The sequence below is a fragment of the Rattus norvegicus genome, chromosome 9, assembly GCF_036323735.1.
Source record: "Rattus norvegicus strain BN/NHsdMcwi chromosome 9, GRCr8, whole genome shotgun sequence".
In the NCBI taxonomy this organism is placed as follows: Eukaryota; Metazoa; Chordata; class Mammalia; order Rodentia; family Muridae; genus Rattus; species Rattus norvegicus.
Genome location: NC_086027.1, coordinates 72787758 through 72812809, shown reverse-complemented (window position 1 = coordinate 72812809; position 25052 = coordinate 72787758). Strand labels below are relative to the sequence as shown.

The 25052-nt window shown below is 40.2% G+C and overlaps 1 long non-coding RNA gene across 2 annotated transcripts; it reads right to left on the bottom strand.

Annotated features, from left to right (window-relative positions):
• Positions 1–3499: 3499 nt before the first annotated feature.
• Positions 3500–24575, bottom strand: LOC134480375 (uncharacterized). 2 transcript variants are annotated; one of them, XR_010054797.1, is made up of 3 exons: positions 22838–24575; positions 8188–20770; positions 3500–3785 (listed from the first exon to the last, which is right to left on the bottom strand). It is a non-coding gene; the product is annotated as an uncharacterized LOC134480375 (long non-coding RNA). The 2 variants fall into 2 exon arrangements; XR_010054796.1 differs by having other exon boundaries at positions 8188–24575.
• Between the last annotated feature and the right edge of the window lie 477 nt (positions 24576–25052).

The following is a 25052-nucleotide window of genomic DNA, read 5'->3' as shown; positions in this document are numbered from 1 at the left end:
CCCCCACAATATGTTTATGTTTTGCTATTGGATAGTTTATGTATTTACATTTCAAATGTTCCCCCTCTCCCATCCTCTCCCTGCTTCTATGAGGATGCTCCCCCTCCCGCCCACCCACCCTTACCTCAACACCCTAGCGTTCCCCTACACTGGGGAAATGAACTTTCACAAGACCAAGGGCTTCTTTCTCCTCCTATAGATGCCAGGCAATGCCATCCTCTGCTACATACGCAGCTGGAGCCATGACTCCCCCCATGTGTACTCTCTGGGAGCTCTGGAGGTCTGGTTGGTTGATATTGTTGTTCTTCCTTCCATGTCTTTTTGCAGCTTGGCAGCTCCTTTATCATTGCTGGGTAATATTCTCTTCTCCGGCTATGCCACAGATTACCCATTCATATGTTGAAAGATACCTTGGTTGCCTTCTCTATGGCTAGTTATAAACTAAGCTGCCCAAACAGGCATGTGAATGATTTCGCGCAGTCATGTTCCTAGTTCATTTGTGTGAGAACTAAAGAGTGCAGTAGCTGAATCCTGTGCTAAGCACATGTTTTATTCCGTAAGAAATGGATTGACCGACCACTTTCCAAAACTGATCAAGACAGTTTTGCACGTCCACCAGCAGCCAATGAGTTCTGGTTGCTCCGCCCCTCCCCATGGCCTTTGCTGTTGGCCTTCCAGCTGTGGGCTGCTGCAGCAGACTGTGGCACAGATGGGAGTTTGAATTTGCAGCTTTCGGGTGATCTTTTCCTAGGTTCTTCATCTCCTTGTGTTTTCTTTGGTGTCATCTGCTTACATTATACTTATCAAGTCCTTTGATTAATGTTTGAGTTTCAAAGTTCTTTGTATATTTTGGATCATACTCTTATTTCAGATGTGCCTTTCATAAACATTTTATCTCAGTTTCTGTCAACTGGTTTTCTTGACATTTTCTTTCAAAGTGTTAGAAGTTTATACACTTACTAAATTTTGATATATCAATTTTTTCATGGATTGAGCCTTTGCTGGTGTGTCTAAAATGTCAATGTTATACTCAGAATAATCTAAGCTTTCTAACACATATTCTTAAATCTTATAGTCTTGTATTTAATATTTTGGTAAAGGACTATGTATGTATGTATGTATGTATGTATGTATGTATGTATGCATACATGCCTGTATGTTCTTGTAGATGAAATGAGAATGCATGTGTGTGTGTGTGTGTGTGTGTGTGTGTGTGTGTGTGTATACATGTTGTGGTGGTTTGAAAATGCTTGGTCCAGGGAGTAGTACTATTAGAAGGTGTGTCCTTGTTGAAGTAGGTGTGGCCTTGTTGGGTAGGTGTGGCCTTGGTGGAAGTGTAGCACTGTGGAGGGCAGTGCTTTGGGAGTGCTTCTTCCTAACTGCCGGGAAGCCAGTCTTCTCCTGTCTGCCTTCAGATGAAGATGTTGAACTCTCAGCTCCTCCATTCCCATGTCTGCCTGGATGCTGCCATCCTCTCACCTTGATGGTAATGGATTGAACCTCTGAACCTGTAAGCCAGCACCAACTAAATGTTGCCCTTATAAGAGTTGCCTTGGTTATGGTGTCTGTCCACAGCACTAAACCCCTAAGGCACATGTACATGGAAGTCAGAGAGGTCAACCTTGTCTGTTATCCTTAATAGTGCTGTCCACCTCCTTTGAGGTGAGAAAGGTTTGTCACTGGCCTAGAGATTACCACTCAGGACAGATAGGCTGGCAGGCACGGCAGGAATCTGTCTATCTGTTTTCTCAGAGCTGGGATGGCAGGGGCTTGCTACCATCCTACTATTTTGGGCTAGATTCTGAAGAACTAAAGTCCTCATGCATGGTAAGCACTTTACAGATTGAGCCCCTCCCCCGCCACAGTGATATATAATTCTGAGTTAATACCTGTGTTTTGTCTGTCAGTGTCTAGTCATTCTAGTACTATCTGCTGCAAAGAATTTTTTAATAATAATCTGTTGTATTATTTTTCTCCTTTGTCCAAATCAATGGAGCATGTGCATGTGGGCCTATTTCTGGGCTCCATATTCCCCTATATTGATCTGTTTGTTTATTCTTTGCCAGTACCACACTGTCTGATGTCTGTAAGGTTATAGTAAGTCTGAAATAAGGTAATGTCGCTCCTCTCACTCTACTCTCCTTCAACATTGTGTTGGCTATTCAGTGTCGTTTATTTGTCCACAAATCTTTAGAATCAGTTTGTCAATAACCACAAAATAACTCCCTGGGATTTTGTTTGGGGTTGCATTGTGTCTATAAATAAAATTCAGAAGGGCCAATATCCTCACAATATTGAGTCTTCTATCCGTGAACAGAAATACCTCCCCAGCCATTCAGTCCTTTGGTGTCTTTCATTTGTGCTCCATATGTTTCCCTGAAGAGACATGTTACCAATCCTTCATTTTGGGCACACTAGCATTTTTTTTTAATTTTCAAATTCAACTTGCTTTTTGTTATGTACAGGAAATCAATGGACTTTCCTATGTCAGCCAGTTTGCCCTGAGAGGTTCTTAATTCCAGGACAGTCGTAGATTCTTTCTGTTTTCCTACCTGTATATTCATTTCCCCTTTAAACACACAGTTTTATTTATTCAGTACTAAACTATATGCCATTTATTATCTTTTCTTGTTTTATTACATTAGCTAGGCCCGCAAGGGCTCTATTGAAAAATGACACTGTTGAAATGAGTGATCGTCCTGTGAAACCAGTCAGTTTCATGTGGCTAAGGATGATGCTACCAGTAGCAGCTTTAAAACGTATTCATCAGACTGAGAAAGTTTATTTTTCCTAACCATAGCTGTATGTTGGACGCTGTGAAATTGTTTTGTAGATCTACTGGTAGGAGGCTATAACTTCCCTTCTTCAGCCTGTGGATGTGACGGAATGTTATGTAAGACTGGGATAATGTGTTGGAATGTTACATATGACTGGTATAAACCACCCTTAGCCAGGATATACAGTTCTTTCCACCCAAAGCTAGATAATATTTGCCAATAATTTTTAAGGTTCTTCTGAGTTTATGAAGACTATCAGTCTGTAATTTTCTTTCTTTGTCTGACTTGGGTATTAGATAAATTCTGTAGACTGGGTTAGGAAACATTCTCTCTTCTAATTTCTAGAATGAATTGTGAAGAGCTGGCGTAATTTAAATGTTTGATATGAACCAGTAAGCTGGACTTGGGTCTTCTGCCATGGGTTAATCATAACTTCAGTTTCTATAACAGCTAAAGTATTGTTTTAACTGTCTACTTAGGATGTATCTTTCAGCAAAGAGTTTACTAATACTATCTGATGCTTTCTAAGCATTATGCTAGAACCTAAGAAACTAAACACATGTACAGTTTATAACTCAGTTCTCATTTTAACCCCACAGAATATGATCCATGTTCTACAAGCAAGAAACACACCAGGAGAAGAAAGTCACTTGCAAAGAGTCATGCAGCTAATAAGTTATAGGGTTACTAGTACTCTAAGCCACACAAACATTTGGTAAATATTCCTGGCTAAAACGCTTTATTTAACAAAGAACAGGAAGTTTGAATATCCATTGAAGATCATTCTGATAATCCATTTACTTAATAAATATGCGTGGGGAAATACTTTCTTGATGGCACTGGTGTGTCAGCTTTAGGAGATGCTGTGATGCAAATTTCTGCAGTGGTGGTGAATCACAGGGAAACTTGCTGGACAGCTAATTAACTAGTATTCCAGTGACTTTCATCATTTCCCCATGTTCTTGAACATCTACAGCATTGTGTTTTTTCTTTCTTGAGTCTTCTTTTCTTTATTTATAAAGAGAGAAGAGTAATAGCACTTTTCAGAGGATCCTTTTGAGAATTAAGTGAGTTAATTCATGCTTAACAATGAGAACACTCTTCTATTGTAGTTAACCCCTAACCACCAATAAAACCACAGTAGTTCAAATTAAACACAACAAATACTTTAGTTAGTTGCAATAGTATTAAAAGACAAAGACTAATTTAACCATTCAATTGGTATTCTTAAGCAATGCAAAACCATTATTTTTTAAAAATTTTTAGGCAGGTTCTCTCTAAATAATCCTGACGGTTCTGGAACTCACAGAAATCTGTCCATCTTCCCCTCCACTCCTAACTGTAGATCCTAGATTAATTAAAGTACAAATTTCAAGCTGGGGCATTTTTTAGCTAGGTCCTGAGAACCAAACACCTATGATTTCAATACTCAAGAGACTGAGGCAGGATGATCACAAGTTCAGGGTCAGCCTGGCCTATGAGTAAAAGCCTGAATCAAAATAAAAAGTAACAAAGAAACAAATAAAACAAGCTCCCATTGCTATTTAGGGAGATTTACTAACAATCAGCTACTCAAATAGAAACCAAATGCAGTTATATTTATTTTCATTAGTTATTAACATTACAACTACTGATAGTTTGAATTTAATAGTTCCTTGACTTCAAAATTTAATGTTTTATTAGATTTGATTTTGTCATATTTATCTAGAATAAGTGGGAATCTTATAAATTTGTTTAAAGAATTACCCAAAACAATGGATATGAAGTTTAAAAGTAACTAGAAGAAACAAATGCTACCTAAATTGTAATAGATGGGAACCAATATATTTCTTCAATTTATTTTAGAATATTTACTATGCATTGTATTTTCATAAGCAATAATGTTTCAGAGTAAAATTTTCAATATAAAATGCATATTGGTACAAGTAATAGATGGAGAATGAATGCTTTGTGGAATGTATATTATAAAGAAAAATACAAATATCCCTTAGTGTGTTTAAATATATATAAATACATATTCAGAAACACACTCTATTATGTTATTAACAAGTCAGCAAATATCATCTGTAACAGCACTAATTAATCCTTATTGAACAATCTATGCTATCATCTTGTGTTATTTTATATATCTATGCACCCACTTTATAAAACACAGCAATAGATAATAGTAATAGATAATCATAATAAAATATTTCCTGATCTTAAAAATATCTTTAATACACAAACATATGAAAGGTCTATGACAGAGCCTTTAAATTCCAAAATGTGATGTGTGATAATCATTGCCAGCTTAATGGTATTCAAAATATACTAGAGCCTGGGAAGCAAGAATCTGAACTCAATCCTGGCTGAGATAACAATAATCAGAACCTCGGTAACAATTGTGCAGGCTGGGGATGTTTTGAAAATTCAATATTCATATGTATGCTGTTTATTCCCTTGAAATAACAATGATCTTTAGAAGAAATGCTACCTATGCTTTATTTTTTCTGAAGATTTAGTTACAGAGATTAAACATTTTCCAGTAGCTGGAGCTGATGTGGACAACAAAGAGATCAGCAGTAAAGATCAGTATCAAGGGAGTTATCAAAAAAAAATGTAATTCTTCTTTCCAATGGGGAGGAGAGAGGCAAATGAAGAGAGAACCTTCCAGGCCGCCCCTCCCTTGTCTCTCACATAATGCACTCTGCCCACCAGGAAGTGAGGCCCCTGATGATGCTTTTCCAATTGCAGCAGGGATATGGGCGGTGGCTAGCCTTTCTCCCTTCAGATGGTTCCACAAACATTTGGGCTTTTCCTTGTCACAGTTTACGAGTAGGAGAGGAGTCTATCCCTGGGTATTCACAGAGATTAGCTTCAGGCGCATCTTGTATAGTGCTATTGTGCCTTCATATAACCCACCTACCTTCTCTTGAACACTTAAACTCATCTTTAGATTATCTCCAACACCAAATACAGTGTGAAACGTTTATATTGTGCTGTTCATTTTTAGACATGCTTAGTGTGAAGGAAATTTTCTCTTATGGATGTTGTAGCTAGGGTTTCTATTGTGAAAAAACACCATGGCCAAAACAGTTTGAGGTGTAAAGGGTTTATTTTGTATTCCTCTTAACAGTTTATAGTTCATTATCCAGGGATGCTAGGACAAGGACTCAGGCAGGAACCTGGAGGCAGGAGCTAAGACAGAGGGCATAAAGAGGTGCTGCTTACACTTGCTTCCCATGGCTTACTCAGACTGCTTTCTTATAGAGCCCAGGGCCACCAGTGCAGAAGTGGCACCAGACACAATGAACTGGGTCCTCCAATATCAATCATCAAGCAAGAAAGGCCAATCCTATGGGAGCATTTTCTCAATTAAGATTCCCTCTTCCAAATGATTCTAACATGTGTCAAATTGACATTTAACTAACCAGTCCACTGGATATTTTCAACCAAGTGAGTTCAGCAAATATCTATTGTTTCTGGAATTCAGCATTGAACAGATGGGTTTATCTAATATGTAAAACCTAATAGTCTGGGATCTCAATGAAAGTCTCCGATTAATAGCTTTTATGATTTTTATGTGAAAGAAATGAAAACTCAATAATTAAAGCTCAAAAACTCTAACAGGGAGCTTAGAAGGGCTGCTCTGGGTTTCTTGGGTGATACATAACATGTGTCAACAGAGAAGGGGAAAGTTGGTCAACCCCCCAAGTTATCACCACTCTCGTCTCACTGAGCAAATGAAATGATGATTATACTTCATGTATTCTTCCAGAACAGACATTCACCAAATGCTTAACAGAGGAAAACACTCCTTTGGGGTACATTATTAATAAGCACAGATGATCAAAGAGGGGTTGATGGAATTTTGACTGGAATGTATAAAGAGGTAAAAATAACAAATGTTGAGGCAAATTTCATACTTTAAATACTTAGTGGAGAAACAGTAAGCATGAATATTTCATGCAGTAAAGTATTTTCAGAGTTTTTCTTATAAAATTAACATATATTTAAAATGGAGAAATTAGAAAGTATGGAGAACAGGAGAGCTGAAACTATTTTTAAAAGGAGAGACTAATTCTCAGTACTCCCATGCTTCCAAGCTAACCAGTGTTGACCTTTGCTACATTTTCTATCTTCAGTCTATTGACCTACTTCAACTCATTTTTATGTGTAATTTGTGTAGTCGTTCCATTATATTCTATATCCTATCAGATACATTTCTTTACATCAACAAATCCTTTTAAAATATTAATTTCAATGGCAATATAACACTTGAAAATAAGTGTCTATTAAATACTATTGTTTATTGAAATTCTTCTGTGTTGGACAGAATGGTTTTTTCTTTGTGGGTGTGGTGAGTGGGTGGGAGCTATTGTAAGTAATCCTATGGCGAATAACTGCTTATGTAAATGTCTATTCTCTTTTCCTTGAGCACATCCCAGGAAGGAGAGTGAGGTCAAAGAGGAAGAATACTTTCAAGCCATTTAGTTTAAATCACAAAATCCCAATGATTTTCATTGAGAGGGAGAAAGAGAGAGGGAGAGGGAGAGGGAGAGAGGGAGAAAGGGAGAGAGGGAAGGGGGAGGGGGGAGGGGAGAGAGAGAGAGAGAGAGAGAGAGAGAGAGAGAGAGAGAGAGAGCTAGAAGGCTTAAAGATTTAACTTTAGGATTGTTAAACTGATGTTTAGTGTATTCTTGAGAACAGTTTTAAAATTATACTAATCTATGTTTTGAGTCAGTAAGTTTTATGAAAGCAAATTTCTAAAAAAAATAACTGAAAAATTTCAGACATAAACACATATTTACTTGAAGATCCCAATAAAACACACCGTACTATGGGTTGATGTCTATATGCAGGTGAGGGCAGGCACAAGATAAGGCAAGGCCCATGACTGGGCAGTGAAAAAGAAAGGCGGGCTGAGAATTTCAGAGAAGGGACAGAAAGTATGGAGGAGAAGAGGGGAAGATGGAGGAAGAGAAGGATGACCCAGATCTGTGTGGCTTTAAATAGCCACCGGTAGCTATGAATATCTTATAAGAGATAGATAATTACAGGACAATTTGTCTTATGTAGGTGGGCAGTTTATATCAATATCAGTTGGCTCTGAGTTTATTGTATGGACATTTTGTTGGGTGAGAATTTACTGATATAAATCTGATTGATAAATTACAAGCCTCAAGAGTTTTGATTTTACCAGGTTACTGGGAATTGTGACAGCTAACCTCAAGATGAGCAGTCATTGTATGGGTCTGGCGTGGCAGTGACCCACCATGAGAACATAGCGAGATGGGTGGTCGCTGCTGGGGCTATCCATGGCGGTGAGACCACTGGGACCAGAGAGTAGCAGGTGGTAGTGTGGGACAGTGAGTCCTTTTTGTTTTATTATTAACCACAACACCATATTAACAAGTAAAAACCTCAGTACCTGGAATGAGCGTTCTCTTTTTGAGTCATCCAGTGTGGTCCCACAGACATCTAAACGCTGTAGGCTATTGTCAATGTTCTTGGTTATCCAAACTTGAGTCCAGTGCTGATAGCACCACACACCTGAATCCAAAAATATGGAGAAATCAAGCTGGAAGCTTCATCCCCACTGGGTAGATTTTATAGTGCTAGAAGGTGCTGTTCACACTACTGAAGAAGAAAAGAAATCAACAGTCTCCCTCAGCTATGAAAACTGCAAGCTCCAGTAATGACTGATCTAATAACATATCCCACTGGCAAAATGGTGGTACAAATGTGGAAGAAACCAGCATCTTTCTGGTTGAGTTGATGACCTGGTCCATGAGATGAAATCTACTCTTGGCACTGTTAATAGGGCCAAGAACCTATGGAAAGATAGGTATGGTTCCTAATACTACTTGCTAAATTGGCATAGTGTGAAATGACTCCTAATGACTTATGGCAATACCTATATAGAGATCAATATGTTTCTTACCTATATCCAGAGGAGCGTCTTCTTGCCGTAGGTGGCAACTGACACAGAAACCTTCAATTGGTCAGTGTACAGAGAATAAGAGATTGTGAAAGGGTTGACCCTAAATGGGACATATATATTACACCTTCAAAAACTCTGAAATCTCATAAAGAGGGGGCAAAAAATATTGTAAGAGAGAGGCAGTATATAATTGTAATGAAACAGTAGCTGCCCATATAAATTCACACTGACTGTGATAGTATGCACAAGGCTTGGGAAAGCTCAATCCAGACAAAACCCCAGTATACCAGGAGGGAGGTGAGCATGGAATCATACTACTAGCTAATGAAACATTGGTATTTGATGGCATTTGGAACATTATTTTTCTTTTATGATGTGAGTCCTCATAGATAGACCACATGCCAGGGTAGGCCCTGCTCCCAGCTCTGATTGAGTGACATAAACTGAACTCAATGGAAAAAAAAATGGAGAATCAACTAAAAGTTGGGTGGGTGGGTGATAAAGTGAGAGTAGGTATGGGAGGAGTTAGGGGAAAAGGTGCATATGATCAAAATGTATTCTATGAAAGTCTCAAAGATTTAATACAAGTGTTTGTAAACAGTTTTGTCCAGACAGGGTCTTGCTATGTAGCCCAGGGTGACCTCAAATACATAATCCTCTAAGATCAGCCTCCTGTTGGTATCACAGGAATCCACTGTCAGGTCCCATTAGATTACCAAGTAATAATGAAAACAAAAATGCCCTAAATGACAAAGTCAAGAGGCTTTGAAATGCTTTCCTCAAATGCAGTCATGAAGATCCATCTACTGGCCACCCTACTCTCCGAGGTTACTCCCTGTGCCTAATTACTTCCAAGTGGAAGTGTCAGGCAGTCTTTCCCTTGAATGCAAGTGTCATATATGTTCATTGTAGAATATCTGCAAGGTGGAAAATAGTATAGAGAAGAGGAAAAGAAATCATTAACCAAAGGTCGTTATTACTATTTGGATATCATTTTTTCTCCTTACTTTTCTAAGTATTTCATCTTCTTTTATATTACACATCCATCCTTTAGTATGAAACATAATTTTTCAATGTTATGAAAGTTCTTCATAGTTATTATTTTCATGAGCAAATAACTTTCTTAGTTGCTTTTATTATTGTTGTGGCAAAACACCTGGCAAAAAGCAACTGAAAGAAAGACGGATTTATTTTGACCCAGAGTTTGTGTGTACAGCCTATTGGGATGGGGAATGCATGATGGGAGGAGAGTATGGTGGCTACTCACATTGCAATCACACGTAGGAAGCAGAGACAGATGAGTTCTGGTACTTAAATGGGCTCTTCCCTACATTTGTTCTAGGTCTCCAGCTATGGTGTGGTACCCTCACATTCAGAGGGCAACCTTTCCTTCAGTAAACATTTCTAGAAATACATAGATGCACTCAGAGATATGATCCATGATGACTTTAATTCAGGCAAGTTAATAAAAATTAACTATGACAATATCCAAGTATCATTCACTACATATGAACATTTATATAATCTATCATTGAACACTGATTTCCCAACACTATAATATTTGTATTGTAAATAAAGATTATTCCAATGTATAAAACAATTCCACATCTTATTTCTCAGTATAGTTTTCCAGAAACAAGGATTCATTGTCAAAAGATGTGTAAGAGCCAAGACTCTTAATCTAATATTATCTATCTATCACATATATATCTATGTATTGATATATCTAAGTAAGAATGTATCTATCGCTATCTATAATTTATCATATATATATTTACTTGGGGCAAATGGGGGTGTATGTATCTATTTCTGTCTGTATGAAGATATGCATGTAGGTATGTGTGCATGTGTCCATGTATATATGTATGTAGAGGTAGATGTTCATATCAACTGTCTTTTTCTATTTCCCTCCACCCTAACTGTTGTTACATGCATATATGTATGTGTACATATATTTCTAAATATAAGCTGCTCAGTCTGTATAATATTAATCGCATATATGATTTCATGGCCGAGTATTTGGAATTGGATAACCAATTGGTATGGTTATCCCTGGGTAAGACTTTATTTGTCCTGCTCTCAGAATCCCTTATTTACCTGTAGTTGTTTTGTATAGGGGTTGAGGCCTCATGGGCTTCCCCTCGTCCATGTTGGTATATCTGTTGATGTTGCCTTGTTCAGCTCATTTCTTCTAGGTAGTCATAGTGGTCAGATTTTATGGTGTAGCTTTTAACATTACTAAGAGATACAATCTTACAACAAACTCTCTCATCTTCTCTGGCTCCTATGATCTTTCTGCTTCCTCTTCTTCAGTGTGAGTGTGTTTTGTAGACATATGCATTGGGATTGGGCTTTACAACTCTGAATTTGATTGGTTGTGGTTTTCCATAATGGTCTTCTATGATGTATGAGAATTTTCCTTGATGAGAGGTGAGGACTCCACTCAGTTTTTGAGACAGCATCTCTCACAGAACCCAGATCTTGCCAACTCGGCTAAGCTTGGTGAATAGTGACATATAGAGATCCACCTCTCATCTCCAGGACTGCCACACCCACATGCACACACTGCCACACCCAGCTTTTTCCATGAGCATTGGGTATTCATAACTCAGGTCCTCATGCTGGAGCAGCACTCTCCTGAGCCATCTCCCCAGTCCTATCTCTTAATGTTTTATCAGCAGCCTCTTTATTCCATATTTTCTCTATAAAATATGCATGCATCTTTGTCTCTATTTTATGGATGAAGAAACTCAGAAAGGAAGATGGATTAGCTACTTGTATTGAATCACACAAACAAAAAGAAAAGGTAAGAAAGAAATTTCTAAACATTTTACACAGGTTGTTTAACAACATACAGATTCCAAATTCTCTATATATACTTAAAATCAGGCTCTAAGGACAAGGGGCAGCCTATGCCAGGCAGTCAGCTTGGAGTGAATCTCAAAGTGGATCTTTCTAGTCATCAAGAAGCATATTTGTTTTAACTATGAAGCAAAAGTAGAAACAGCAGTTAAACCACACACATTTCACAAAAGATACACCAGGGACGGAAATAATGAGCTATGGATGGACAAGGCCAAGAAGTACTTTATAAGAAAACTGTGCCCAATCACACACAGTCGGATGCTTAGTATGTGTTTAGAGAAGTTATCCTTTAAGAATAGAAAAGATCACCAAAAGGTGGGTAAATGGAATATATAAGATAGAAAATGAGAAATATGGGAGATAAAGCATTTAACCTTATCATAAGGCATTGAGATGTAAAGAATGTAAAGAGGGTGGGTAGGTTTTACTCATCAAGTTGGCAAATGCTTAAATAAAATGCTTTTCTACATGGCTGTTAAATGTATACACTGATACAGTCCTTATCAAGCCACTTTATACCACGATGCTTAAATGTATTTTTCTAACCCAATAGTTGAACTTCCTCTAACTTATATTTGAGTATGCTATTCAAAAATTTGAAAGAAATTGCCTAGCTGATCATTGTGACATTATTTGTAAAATTGTAAACATAAAAGTTAGCCAAAATGATTGAACGTTATTAACAATTGTAATATGCTATAAATGAATCACGAATGTCATAGGAAAATTACCATGATTTAACTGTAATCTTAGCAATAGTATTCTAAACATAATTAGCTATCTATCAGGAACATTAGCAATGATTATCTCTAAGTGAAATTATTTGATAATTTTAAACATTTTTCTTACTAACTAGAGCAATATGATTTACTAATTGAGAAACTATGAAAATAAGAGATATAAAAATTTTATTATAATTTCCTTTTCCCACTCATAAAACATAACATATCTAGTGGTGAGGAAATACTTGTTAGAAATTTATTCAAGGATTCCAAGAGTAATTTTTAATGATAAAACTTTAGTGCTCTCAGCTATTACCATTCAAGTTGATATACATACATAGGAAGAGGGTAAGGACCAGCTCCGTTGATGATGAAAAAAATTATTTAAATAATTGAAACCACAGGTTGGTCCATCGTCTCATATCTCACTCACCTATTGTGGTCACAGGAACCAGCAGACCCAAAAAGCAAAAGGTCCAGAGCAGAAGCTCCATTGTTCTGAGGAAAGATAAAGAAAATCCAGAGCCTCTCTCCAGCCAGTTTGTCACTGTTGTTGATAGTGACTTTAGAAAGTCAAGATAACGTAAATCCGAGGACATTTCAGTAAAACCACATTTGAGCAATGACGTCATAAACTCCATCACAAGCTCATATACTTTTAAATAGTGAATAACATTTTACACAACACTCTTTCTCTCACATGAGGGAAGGGATGTGGTGAATGCTGGAGTACAGGTGTCAATGGGACTGTCACCTTGGCAGCTGGATGGGCCGAGGACTGAGAGTGCACACTGGGATGGAATGAAGACGCACATGGAGCGTTTCGCAGAAAAGGCAAGCCCACAGCTACCCCTCAACAAAAGTGCAATTCTACTCAGTTGTTCTGAAAGAATACACACAAAACATTTTAAAGGCATGAAAGCACACAATCAAATAATACACAAAAACTGTCAGTAAAACTCTGTAAACATTTTCCCCTGCCCAAATGTTTTGTGAGGGCATTTGGTTGGCATTACTACACAGGGTTTTCCTAACACTCACTGATAATTGGATTTCCCCCAATCCCCATGTCCAATTTTACTGTAATATGTGGTCTCCTGCCAACCCCACTGGCCAAAGATTATCTTTCTGTAACCTTATGGAATGCAGGCAGTAACCCAGAGCCTCAAGGCCAGTGAGCTGGAACCCCAGGATCCTCACTAACAAGGGTGAATTATTATCACGTCTTTCCTGGTGATTAGATTACCCCTTATCATCGTGTTTTATAGCTTTCTAGTTAGTCATCTCAATACAATTTATTCACAATAATAGTGTTTTTATTATCGCTGTTTTATAGTTCCTATAGCAATAAAATTTATTCTCAACTCTATTATCACAATATTCAACTACTAATGGAATTCTTGCTCTTATTTGATTGTGTTTTAAAGCCATAACAATAAAATTTACTTCCAAAATTATGACTGCAAGTTTTATGCTCTTTAAACTACTTGATAAAATGCCTACAAACACATGTGATTCTTTAAGCCCCACGAGAGAAAGCCTGCCGAAATACAAACACTGCTGGGGGTAGTGGATAGATGTGTGGCAGGGAGATTGGTTCCTACTGTGCAGATATGTGTTCTTTGATTGACTAAATAATGGAATAAAAGAAATAAAAGGGGTTTACAAACACCTGATTTAAGGGAGCACTAAATTCTAATCGATAGAAATGTTTGTTAATAATAATAAATAATAATAATAAAAATAAAAACCAACTATTTTTACTATCTGCCAAGCCCTAAATATTTCTAGCATATTTATTCTTCCAAATAATGTGCTCTTGAAATAATGTCTGTGATTTCTTTGAACTCCACAATGTATGGCAGAATGCCATATAAGTTGGAGAGAAGCTGTTATGAAATATTATTACCAAAGGCCGGGGCTATTTTGAAAGCAAATAGCTTCTGTGGCTTAGGAATTAGAAGGCACATAGCCAAGTCAGCTGGCCACCCCTGCTGCAATCTTTGACCTGAACACAAGGACACTGTGCTAAGCCCCATCATTTTCTGTGCCTAGAACATGGAATCAAAGAGGTTAGAACATGTTGACAGTAACGCCAAGCACTAGCAAGAATCAAGAAGGCGCTATGGCAGGCTCTCTGTATTTATTTGAGTGTGGTTAGTGGCTCCGTCTCAGACAGATGAGCTCGCTTTAACAGATCTGCTTCTACCATCTAAAGCATCAAATGGACAAAAGAATGAATGGACATATAGATGCACGTGTGGAGAAATGAGTATCTCTGCCAGTCTCTTGTCAGAGAGGCCCGAGTCTCTGTGAGTACATGTAAAGGTGAGGTTTTACCTTGCTACAAGAGTCCGCTTCCTTCTGCCCACTGCTAAGCAAGTGCATGACTCAGCTCTATGGTCAAGAGAGAAATTGTTTCTGGTCTCTGGCTATGGCAGTCTTGATAATCTGAATCAGTATTTAGGCTGAGGGCGTGCAGGACATGGATAGCCCCAAATGATGACTGAGCCCAGGGTGTGACAGTGTTCACCATGGCAACTACCAATGCAGCAAGTTTCCAGGATCAACTTTTTGGAGTCAAGCCATGAATGGAAATCCTTAGTAACCTTATGTCCAAGTTAGGTTTCTGTTGCAGTGATAAACACCATAACCAAAAGGAACTGGGGAAGGAAAGGGGTTCTTTCACCTTACACTTCCATGGCTCAGTCTGTCACTAAGGGAAGTCACAGGGAGACGTCAAGACAAGAACCTGGAGGCAGGAATTGAAAATCAAGACATAAAGGAACTCTGCTTACTGGCTTTCTCAACTACCTTTTTAATGTAATCCAGAATTACCTTCCCAGGAGTGGAATTGCCACAGTGGGCTAGACCCTCCCATACTTATCATTAATCAAGAAAATGTTCCTCCCCCCACACACTTGCTCATAGGCCAGTCTGATAGAGGCCTATAGAGGGTTTCTATTGCTGCAGTGAAATACCATGACCAAAAGAGCAAGTTGGGAAAAAATGGTTTAATTGCCTTACACTTCCATATTGCTGCTAATCAATAGAGGGAGTTGGTACAGGAACTCAAGCAGAACAGGGACCTGGAGGCAGGAGCTGGTGCAGAGACCATGGAGGAGTGCTGCTTATTGACTTGCTTCTCAGGGCTTGCTCATCCAACTTTGTTATAGAACCTAGGACCGCCAGCTCAGGGATGGGGATGACGCCACCCACAATGGGCTGGGCTCTTCTCATCAACCACCAGTTAATGAAATGCCCTATAGGCTTACTTACCTACAGCCTTATGGAGGCATTTTCTCAATTGATGCTTCTTCCCCTCTGATGACTCTAGCTTGTGTCAAATTGACACAAAACTATCCGGCATGAGGTATTTCTTAATTGAGGTTACTTTCCCCAGATGATTCTAAACTTGTGTCAAGTTAACAAAACAGTAGCCAGGACACTTGTTACCCAATTCTCTTGTTTTGCACCTTTATCATGGCTGATACATCTGCATTATGGTTAGGTTCTCTTTTCCCACCTTCCACCAGCTCTTTGCTCATTGTCCTTTATAATGATTTTAACCTTCCTCCTCATTATGAGTCTTTGCCATGTTAAATACTGCCTTGGCATCTGCTTCTCCCATGATCTAGTCAGCATACCAGCCAGAGTTTAGGACAAGGGGGAAAAAACTAATGACTATAACTCACCAGGAGTTACAAGAACCTCTGTGAACTTTGTAGATGATTATACGCAGAAATAAAACTGAAGCTTGGAAATAACTGAGATTATTCAACATGGCCAAGGCTTTTCAAACCGCAGCCATCAAGCTACAGAAAGTCATATGCTAACTAAGTAGCCACCATACCAGTTGGCTTAAGAAAGAAAAGAAAAACAAGACAAGGAAAAAAAATTTTCCCCAAGTCGCTTCTCACTTGTCTGAATTTTTCCAGTTACCATGTGACCTGGGCGAAGCCATCAACCCTTTGGTGTAGCTAGATTTTGGTCCTTGACATATCTTCTATTTGGATCATCAGAAAGAAGGAGTTTCAGGGAATAAGTGTGTGCTCTCAAGAGAACGATGGAGAGGTAGGAGGGTAGGAGGCTGGAGAGATTCCCAGAGGAGTTTGGCTGTCCTTCAGGCCCCTCAGCAATCTGCCTGGGCATAGAATAGCAATAAAGTCAATTACCTGGAAAGCAGCCACTAGGCATGTTTCCATCACTTACCAGCTGGACAGTATTTCAGTCAGCATTACCCACCACCTAGGTTTCCAACAGTACACTTCTGCCTCACCGCCAGAGATGCTGCCCCTAGAAAGCTTGATAAAGATTCTGGGGCTCAGTTGAAGGAGCTTGCAACCCCATAAGAACAATGAGGCTAACCAACCAGAGCTTCCAGGGACTAAACCACTACCAAAAGACTATATGTGGACTGACCCAGGGCTCCAACTGCATATGTAGCAGAAGATAGCCTTGTTGGAGCACCAGTGGAAGGGGAAGCCCTTGGTCCTGCCAAGGTTGGACCCCCAGTGCAGGGGAATATGGGGGGGAGCAGTAAGGAGGATGGATGGGGGGAATACCCGTATGGGGGAGGGGGAGGGGAAGGGGGAGGGGATGAGGGATTTGGACAGGAAACCGGGAAAGGGGATAACATTTGAAATGTAAGTAAAGAAATATATCTAATAAAGATTTTGGGGCTCTGCTTCTGTCCATCATTTGGGTGCTAAACAGAAAGACATTCCAACTACAAATTTTCTTCCCTCTTCTTCTGTTTGCTCCAGGTTTATTGTCCCATATGTCATATTTCTGTGGATAAATGCAGCAGGGCCATTACAGATTATGACAGGAATGCATGGTCAGAATCTCAGTATAGTACAAGATAGGCCAAGTGCAGGGCAGAGCCCCCAGATTAGGAATCACATGCCCTGGCCTGCCATTCTGCTTCTACCATTTCATCAGCAATGTGATTTGTAGCGAGCTTCACCTATCTTCCTTCATAAAGAAAAGGAAAATTACTCTTGTCTTGCTTCATACTTGTATTTGTGGAGCAAATTATAAGGAGTAATACAAGGGAAAGCCCTCCAAAGACTGGAAAACCATCAACATGCATGGTGTAATTATCCCCGACACTAATAACAATGGGCTGCAATTGGATTATGGGTCCACGCAGGGTAATTCCAACAAGAGGCCACACAATACAGAAGAGAAAAATTGAACTCCCCCAGGCACATTCCTGGATCTGCTTTCTTTTTCACCAGAATGGAACTTATTTTAGTATTCATCTGAAGGGTTTTTCCTAAAAATGGGAGAATGGGTGGGGGCTCCCAAATACAGAGAGAGAGAGAGAGAGAGAGAGAGAGAGAGAGAGAGAGAGAGAGAGAGTAGAAGGAAGGAAGAGGAGGAGGGGAAAAGGAAAGAGAGAGAAAGAGAAAGATTTTAAATGCAGTGTGTATTTGCAATGGGCTAGACATTAGCTACTAAAATCAGCCATGTATGCTTTGCTTCATCTTAGCTCTCTGTTTATTAAGTAACAGCCCCCTCTAGCATAATTGACTTTTTCTATAAAAATACCCTTAATCTGATGTAATTCATATACTCCCATTTCTGTGAATTTACCCTATAATCTCTAAAATGATTTCTATAAAAGGAGAGAAAATGAGACTCCCATTAATTTTATACACAGAAAAATAACTGCTGTTGAAACCATTATGGGCTTTAATAATAAACACAAACACACTCAAGAAGTTCAACTGCACACCCTGGGATGACACAGACGTCACAGGCTTGCTGCTTCTATTCCTGGACATGGCGGGTGAGGATCTTCTATACTTCCCTATGCACTGCCTGTTTCTGTTGGCACCCCCACCCCCACCCGGAGCTCCCTTCACTTAAAATAATCTGTGGAGTTCTCAGTAAGGCTGGCAGAGCTCTTACCGAGAGTGGCTGACTGTTTGTGTCTCCGCCCTCAATTCCTAGTCTAAAATCCCTCAATGCAAAGGTGCTAGGTAAGGAGGTGTTTGGCAGGGGCGTGGGCATGGAGGTAAAACCTTCTGGCATGTGATAAAAAGTGGCTGAGGGGATGTGTTTGCCTCTTCTGCCACATGTGGACTCAGGAAGAAGGTGTCATCTGTGAAACAGAGAATTCCATCCCTCCCCACATGTGGAATCTGCAGGCTCTCTGATCTTCAATTTCCCAGCCTCTGAACCAGTGAGCAGTAAATTTGTGTTGTCTGTAATTCACCTAGTTCAAGGTACTTCGTCACAGCAATAAGGGAAGCAGCTAGCTGATTCACTTCTAAACTCTAGAATTCATACGTGGATGGACTGGCTCTGCATCCACAGGTCCCGGGTAGATCTCAGACTCTACCCACAGACTTAACATTTGTGCATACATTCTTGCATGCGTACCTGGGTGTGTGCATGTGTGTGCAGGTGCACCTGTGTGAATATGGTGGCCAGAGGACAACCTCAGCTGTCATTTCTCAAATATCATCTACATACACCTTGTGCTTTTGAGACAGGGTTTTTCATTGTCCTGGGATTTGCCAAGTAGGTTAGGTTGGTGGACCACTCAGTCTCCCGGTATCCTCCCAACACTGGGATTACAAGCATACACCTCCACATCTTCATTATATATATAAAACTGTGTATACAGATATACAATATATGATATGTGTAATATCATATATGTAGTATATGGTGTACAGTATGTAGTATGTGGTGTATGACATATAATTCAGAATATAGGATATAGAATACATAAAATATAGCAACATATAAAATATGACAACATATGATGTGTGATATGTAATATGTGATACATGATATATGATATGTATAATATAATATATAATAGATTATATGATAGATTACATACAATATACCATATAACTATAACTATATCATCATCATCATCATCATCATCATCATCATCATCATCACTACACACACTATTCTCTCAGAATAACCCTTCTGCTTTTTATCTTGTTCTTTTCTTTTCTTTTTAGTGCTGGGGACAGAATCGAGGCTCTGCCACTGAATGACACTCCTAGTTACACATTTCTACTTTGAGGAAGCAGAAGACTCCCCCCACCCTCATGCCAGCCTGAGTTGATTAGAGCAAAACTAGAGTCTGCCTTGAACACCATTTCACTTCTCAGTCCCCCAGACAGAGCCTGGCATAGCACCTGGTAAACATTCGCTGCGTGAGTGAACTCTATTTCCATAATCATAATGTCATTGTTAAAAATTACCACAAACCCTTCAGCACTAATCCAGCTTTCTGTCCGCTGAATTTTCTCACCAGTAAGTCACAGAAGCCCTCTGAGAGAGAAATCATTTGTTCCCACTAAGCCTCTGTGCCCTGGTCTGTAAAACAAAGGTGAAACTCTTCTTTCATAGCACCTCCAGGAGGGTTGAAGTAAGCCAGGTTACACGTATACAATCCACAGCTCAAGAGTTCCCTAACTTGTTTCATTTTAGACTCTTTTGAGGAGTTTTCCCTGTCTCCCCACTACTCAGACCAATTATGCAGAGTTCCTGTGGTTGGTCCCTTAAATCAGTGTTTCTTACAGTTCCTTAGCTGTGTCTGATGGGTGATTGGGTACAGGAACCCCTGGAATCATTGCATTGGGTTGCAGATCGCAAATAAAGTTTAACCATTGAATTATTCTCATCTAGGCTTTGGGAGAATAAACAAGTCCAAGTAAGCCATGCTGATTCCCACCACATCCTTCCTCAATTCAGTGTTTCCCTTCATTGACAAGAGTTCTAGTCAATGATCTCTGTCAATCATTCCAACCCTGATTTCCCCTCCGATCCAATGGCCACCGGAAGTCTCTGGTATTCTATCTACCCATTGACCTGATTCATATATAGCTTACAGCAGATTCTCATGTGTTCAAGTCACACATTCCTTATATCTCTGGTCCGGTGCTAGGTGAAACTTAATTAGATGTTGTAAAAAGGATCTTTGGTTTAAAAAAAATAATACAGAAAGAAAAAAAGAAAAATTGAGACTCTCAGATAAAATGGTCATGGATCAAAGATTTTCTTTACTGCATCAATTAGTGAGAGAGCCAAGGAGATGTTACGACCACTTCAAAGGAGAAATCAAAGAGCCACATGTATATAGTCAATAGAAGGCTTTGAAGCAAATTTACAAATAGATACGAAATGAGCCCAGTGCATTCCACTGAGCACCCTTCATTTGTATTTCCATGGTAGAGAACCATTTGGATTACTGTTTATTTTCTGCAATGTGCACAGTTTAGAAATAGATCAAAGATGATGACACACACACACACACACAGAGGGAGGGAGGGAGGGAGGGAGGGGAGGAGGGAGGGAGGGAGAGAGAGAGAGCGCCACAAATGCTGCCTTAACAGACAGTGTTTTAGTTTGTTCATGGCATACATACCATGGCTTCTGTGGTCCATTTCCAACCTCTCTCTGTCTTTCCTGACAGCAATCAAAATTACAGCAGGATGATAGATTCTCTTTGGGATAAAATTGATAGTAGAATTAAATGAACACACCGTAAGACATCTCAGGAATCTGAATGAGGTGGATTCAGTTAATGGTACCCCAAAACCTGCACCATGAGGAAGCCATTAGAGCAAGTGTATAAATTTCACTGATTAAGATGTCAGTGGAAATGAGTTCTAATTATTACTAAACTAATGAGCTCAAGGCTTGGGAATGATTTGGAACTTGTCAGCCTGCTGGACAGCACCTCTGTGTGCCAAGTCTGAGACTGACAAGGATGACTTCAGTGTGTACCTATATTCAAAATCAATATAATGATTGTGACCAAAAGCTACAAGAATTGCAAGATTTAACCACAGGATTATGTAAAGGTCTCTCAACTACTGTGTTAGTTATCTTCTCATTGCTGTGATAAAATACCCGAAAGAAGTGGCTTCAGGAAGGAAAGATTTATCGTTGCTTATAGATGAAGAGCACAGCCATTATGGTAGGAAAAGCATGACTGGACAGCTCACCCCAGGGACAGCTCAATGCAGCAGTATATGGGGTGGGGGAGTTACATCATATGGGTTGCAAGCAGAATTTGCCAACTATAATGACTGAGGAAGATACTGTCTCCATATGACTCCACACACATGTGCCAACCATGTGCAGGCACATGTGCACTCGCTTGCATGTACATGTCATATGTGCGTAAACATACATACAAACAAACATACCTAACCACAAGACAGAGGGGAGAGAACCAGAAACTGGGGCTGGACAGACAGACCATAACCCATAAGCTCAAATTCTGTAGCCCTATGTCTACAAGCCTAGGAATCATGACCAAAATGTTCTACAACTCTCCCAAAGAGTGCACCAGCCGAGGACCAAATGTTCAGACACACAGGCCTATAGAGGACACATTACATTTAAACCGCAACAACTGCTTTAGAGAAAACTTTTCTGTAAAACTTTAACGTCACTGTTGTAGTTTGACAGTTAAGTTCTAATGTCCGTTCCTTGTGTCTTACAAGACTGTTTTCCAAATAGAATCTACTCACTATCTAGTTCTTTCCTCTCCTCACTCTGGACTATGGGAGTGCCCATTGGATTGTGAGGAATTCATTAAAAGTACAGCTCAGGGACACTGGGCCTGCCAGAGGTCACATCTCATTCTGCTTCAACCCTAACACTTCCTGTTAGCACTTCCCTCCCAAGGCCTCACCCGAGCCTGACTCCTCCTCTGGACCAGGGCCACCTTTCACATGCTGCCCAACCCAACCTTCCTGGAGCATCTTGTCAACAAGACTCTGGACAACACCCTTCACAGCTACACCCTTCACCTCCTGTTACACCCACCCTGCAAATCCACAAATAACCTTGGGTCATACATTATCTCCTTTCGTCTTCTCTCCCCTGGCTTCTGAGAGCTATAGAAGAAAGCTCACAATGGTCACATGAATATCTGGTGCATTTCTATCCAACATTTGCAGAGTACCCAATACACTGTGGCCTATAAATAATAGAAGCAAACCCAAAAGGACACAATGGTGTTCAATAAACTTCTGGGGATCTGAGCCATGTCTGTCAACCCTAGATAGGGAACCAACAAAAGAGCAAACAACAATTTCACCAGACCAGCATGATGAATCAATGAGTTTACCGGGGTTACTTACAGCCTTTGGGTGTGGATGACCCAAAGACAGCTGCATCACTGAAAAGCTCTCCCCACTATGGTGACAACTTACAAAAGCTGCACCCCAGAGCTCTCTACATGCTTTGAGGTTAGCTGAATTCAAGACTCTTCTCATTCACTGCTTATCCAGCCCTGACGTGGCCTATGAGTCTTGCTTCAGGAACTTCTTGGGCTTATGAAGTGCGTGAGACTCCTGCATCTCATGAGCCCCTCTCCCTGGATAGCACATCTTACTTGAGAGGACCCTAATGTAACTAAGTTTTTAAATGCCTACTTTTAATGATGGTTCTTAAATGCTTTAACCTCCCTTTTATCCCACCGCCCAACTAGAGGTGGTGGGAAAGAAAGGATGTGGGGAAAGGATCTGTTTAGAAAGATTGTTCGGAGCAACTCCCACCTGTGTTGTCTGGAATTTGGCAGTTCTTTACGAAGGTCAACAGTGGCAGCTCGGTCCACTCACAAACACTTCACGGATACACCAGCAGTCCAGTTCAGTAGAATCAGGATAGCAAACACAAATCAGCAGTAGTGGCACCACCTAACAGAGACAGCCAGTCCTCAGCCTCAGCTCTCAGCAGGAAGGACCAGAAGGAATGCCAGGAGGTTCTCAGCTGTGCCTCTCTCTGGGAAATGAAGATCATCGAAGACTCAAGACCCACAAGCATTGTACAGCTAGCTACACCAGCAGGCCAAGCTCAGCCTCCATCACAGACTGGAGGTCTATTTATACCCTCCAAACATCATGTGCTTTCCAGGGATCAGCACGGGTCTGTCTGAACTGACATCACTCCGCCAATCAGTCCAAGTTTGAGGAAGTAGCAAGAAATTGCAGCACACCACCTGAAGATTTTTGGTTCATTTCTCTCCATGGAGTCCTGACAAATGCAGCTCAACTATGGAATGTAAAGTGGAACAATACATGTGTGTTGTTAGCAAAGAATCCTTCATCCCGTGTCCTTTCATGTACTTGCTTTAGCAGAACATCCTTTCACTTGTGTCTGTTTCAGCTAAATGTTCCTTCATGTGTTTTCCCCAGCAAAACATCATCCAACCAACTTTCCAAAGAACCCTTAAATTTACACTTCACTCTAACCCTAACCAACGTGAGTGAGAGCAGAGCCTCCTCAGGGCCCAGAGACTGACTGGTGGTAGGAAGGATAGACTTCAATAGACCACAACAGGATCAAAATAATCAGAGTTGGGGCACTGAGTTTCAAGGAAGCCCAATAGAGGGCTCCTGAGTCCAGGACTTAGGAAGCCAGAGAAGGCTTTGCTACTTCATCAGTGATGGCCTTCAACTTCGACAAAGCCCTTGGCATGATTCAACATGCCTTTTGTAGATCTGGAGTCAGCTCCAAAAAGATGGACACACCATTGGCCTCCTTAGACCTGCTCACATTGTTTTTATTTATCTAAATCCTCTCTTAGCAGAGGACAGCCTCAGACTGAAGTGAGGGAGTGGAGCCCACATATGAGAATCTGTCTTCATTTCAGCCCCTTCCCTTCTGCCTCAGAAGGAACGTTGCTTTCTTTTCATGCTGTTTCCCACTTGGTCCCTGTTGCTCATTTGGGGACCAGGAGCTTCACAACCTGTCCTTATTTTCTCCATGACTTTTGTCTTCTTAAGATTCTCCTCTTAACTCTCTATATATGCTTCTCTTATACAAACAAAACAAAATGAAACAAAGCAAAAGCAAAAACAAAACAAAAAAACCCAATAAAACCAACAAGTAATTAAGGCAACTTAAAGATTTCCAGGTTTCACTAGTTTCCATGTTAAGTAAAAACAATGACTAATCCAAGGGGTTACAAATGTTAACCTTGTAGGTTATTCTGATTCAACTCACACCCACTTCTGCCTCTAATTATCCCAGATTCCCAAAGGAAAGTGGGTCATGTGTTCATGGAAAAAATTAAGATCATTGCTTGCTACAGGTGCCTCCCTAGCCATCCGCATCTTCCAGTTCAAAGTGGTCCTCTGAGTTCCATGGCGAGGGTCCATCATCACCACTTGCACTGTTGCCTGGGAATAGCCAGTGGAGTGAATGGCATTACTCATGGCTGCTTCTCCTAAGCTAAGCTAGGGCCAGGCTTGCTGGCAGAGTCCTCTAATGGCTCTGGCCACCAGTACTCTCCATCTAACGGTGCAGTGTCCATTGGTCTCCACCTTTATGTACCTGGAAAACTGAGCAGTGCAGACAGAAGAGTAAGTCAGGGCCTCTCCCCCACTGCTTTGCTCTTCATTAAGAAACCCCACAGCAAACATGGCCACAGTAGGCCTCATGCCTGGCACAACCCAGGAGCACGGCACACACAATTTTCTACATAAAAAAAACACACCAAACACACATATTTGGTTCTCTCTCTCTCTCTCTCTCTCTCTCTCTCTCTCTCTCTCTCACACACACACACACACACACACACACACACACACACCTCCCACACACACATACCCTCTGCATGCTGTGTCAGAGGTAATCTTATCTTTACAAATCTTACCAAGTAGACATGTCACATGACTGAACCCATTTGTGGCTACAGCTCGAGGTTTCCTAGACAGGTCCTCAGCCTCCTGTAAACAAATCTGTGGCTGTCTACAAAAGTCTGGAGTG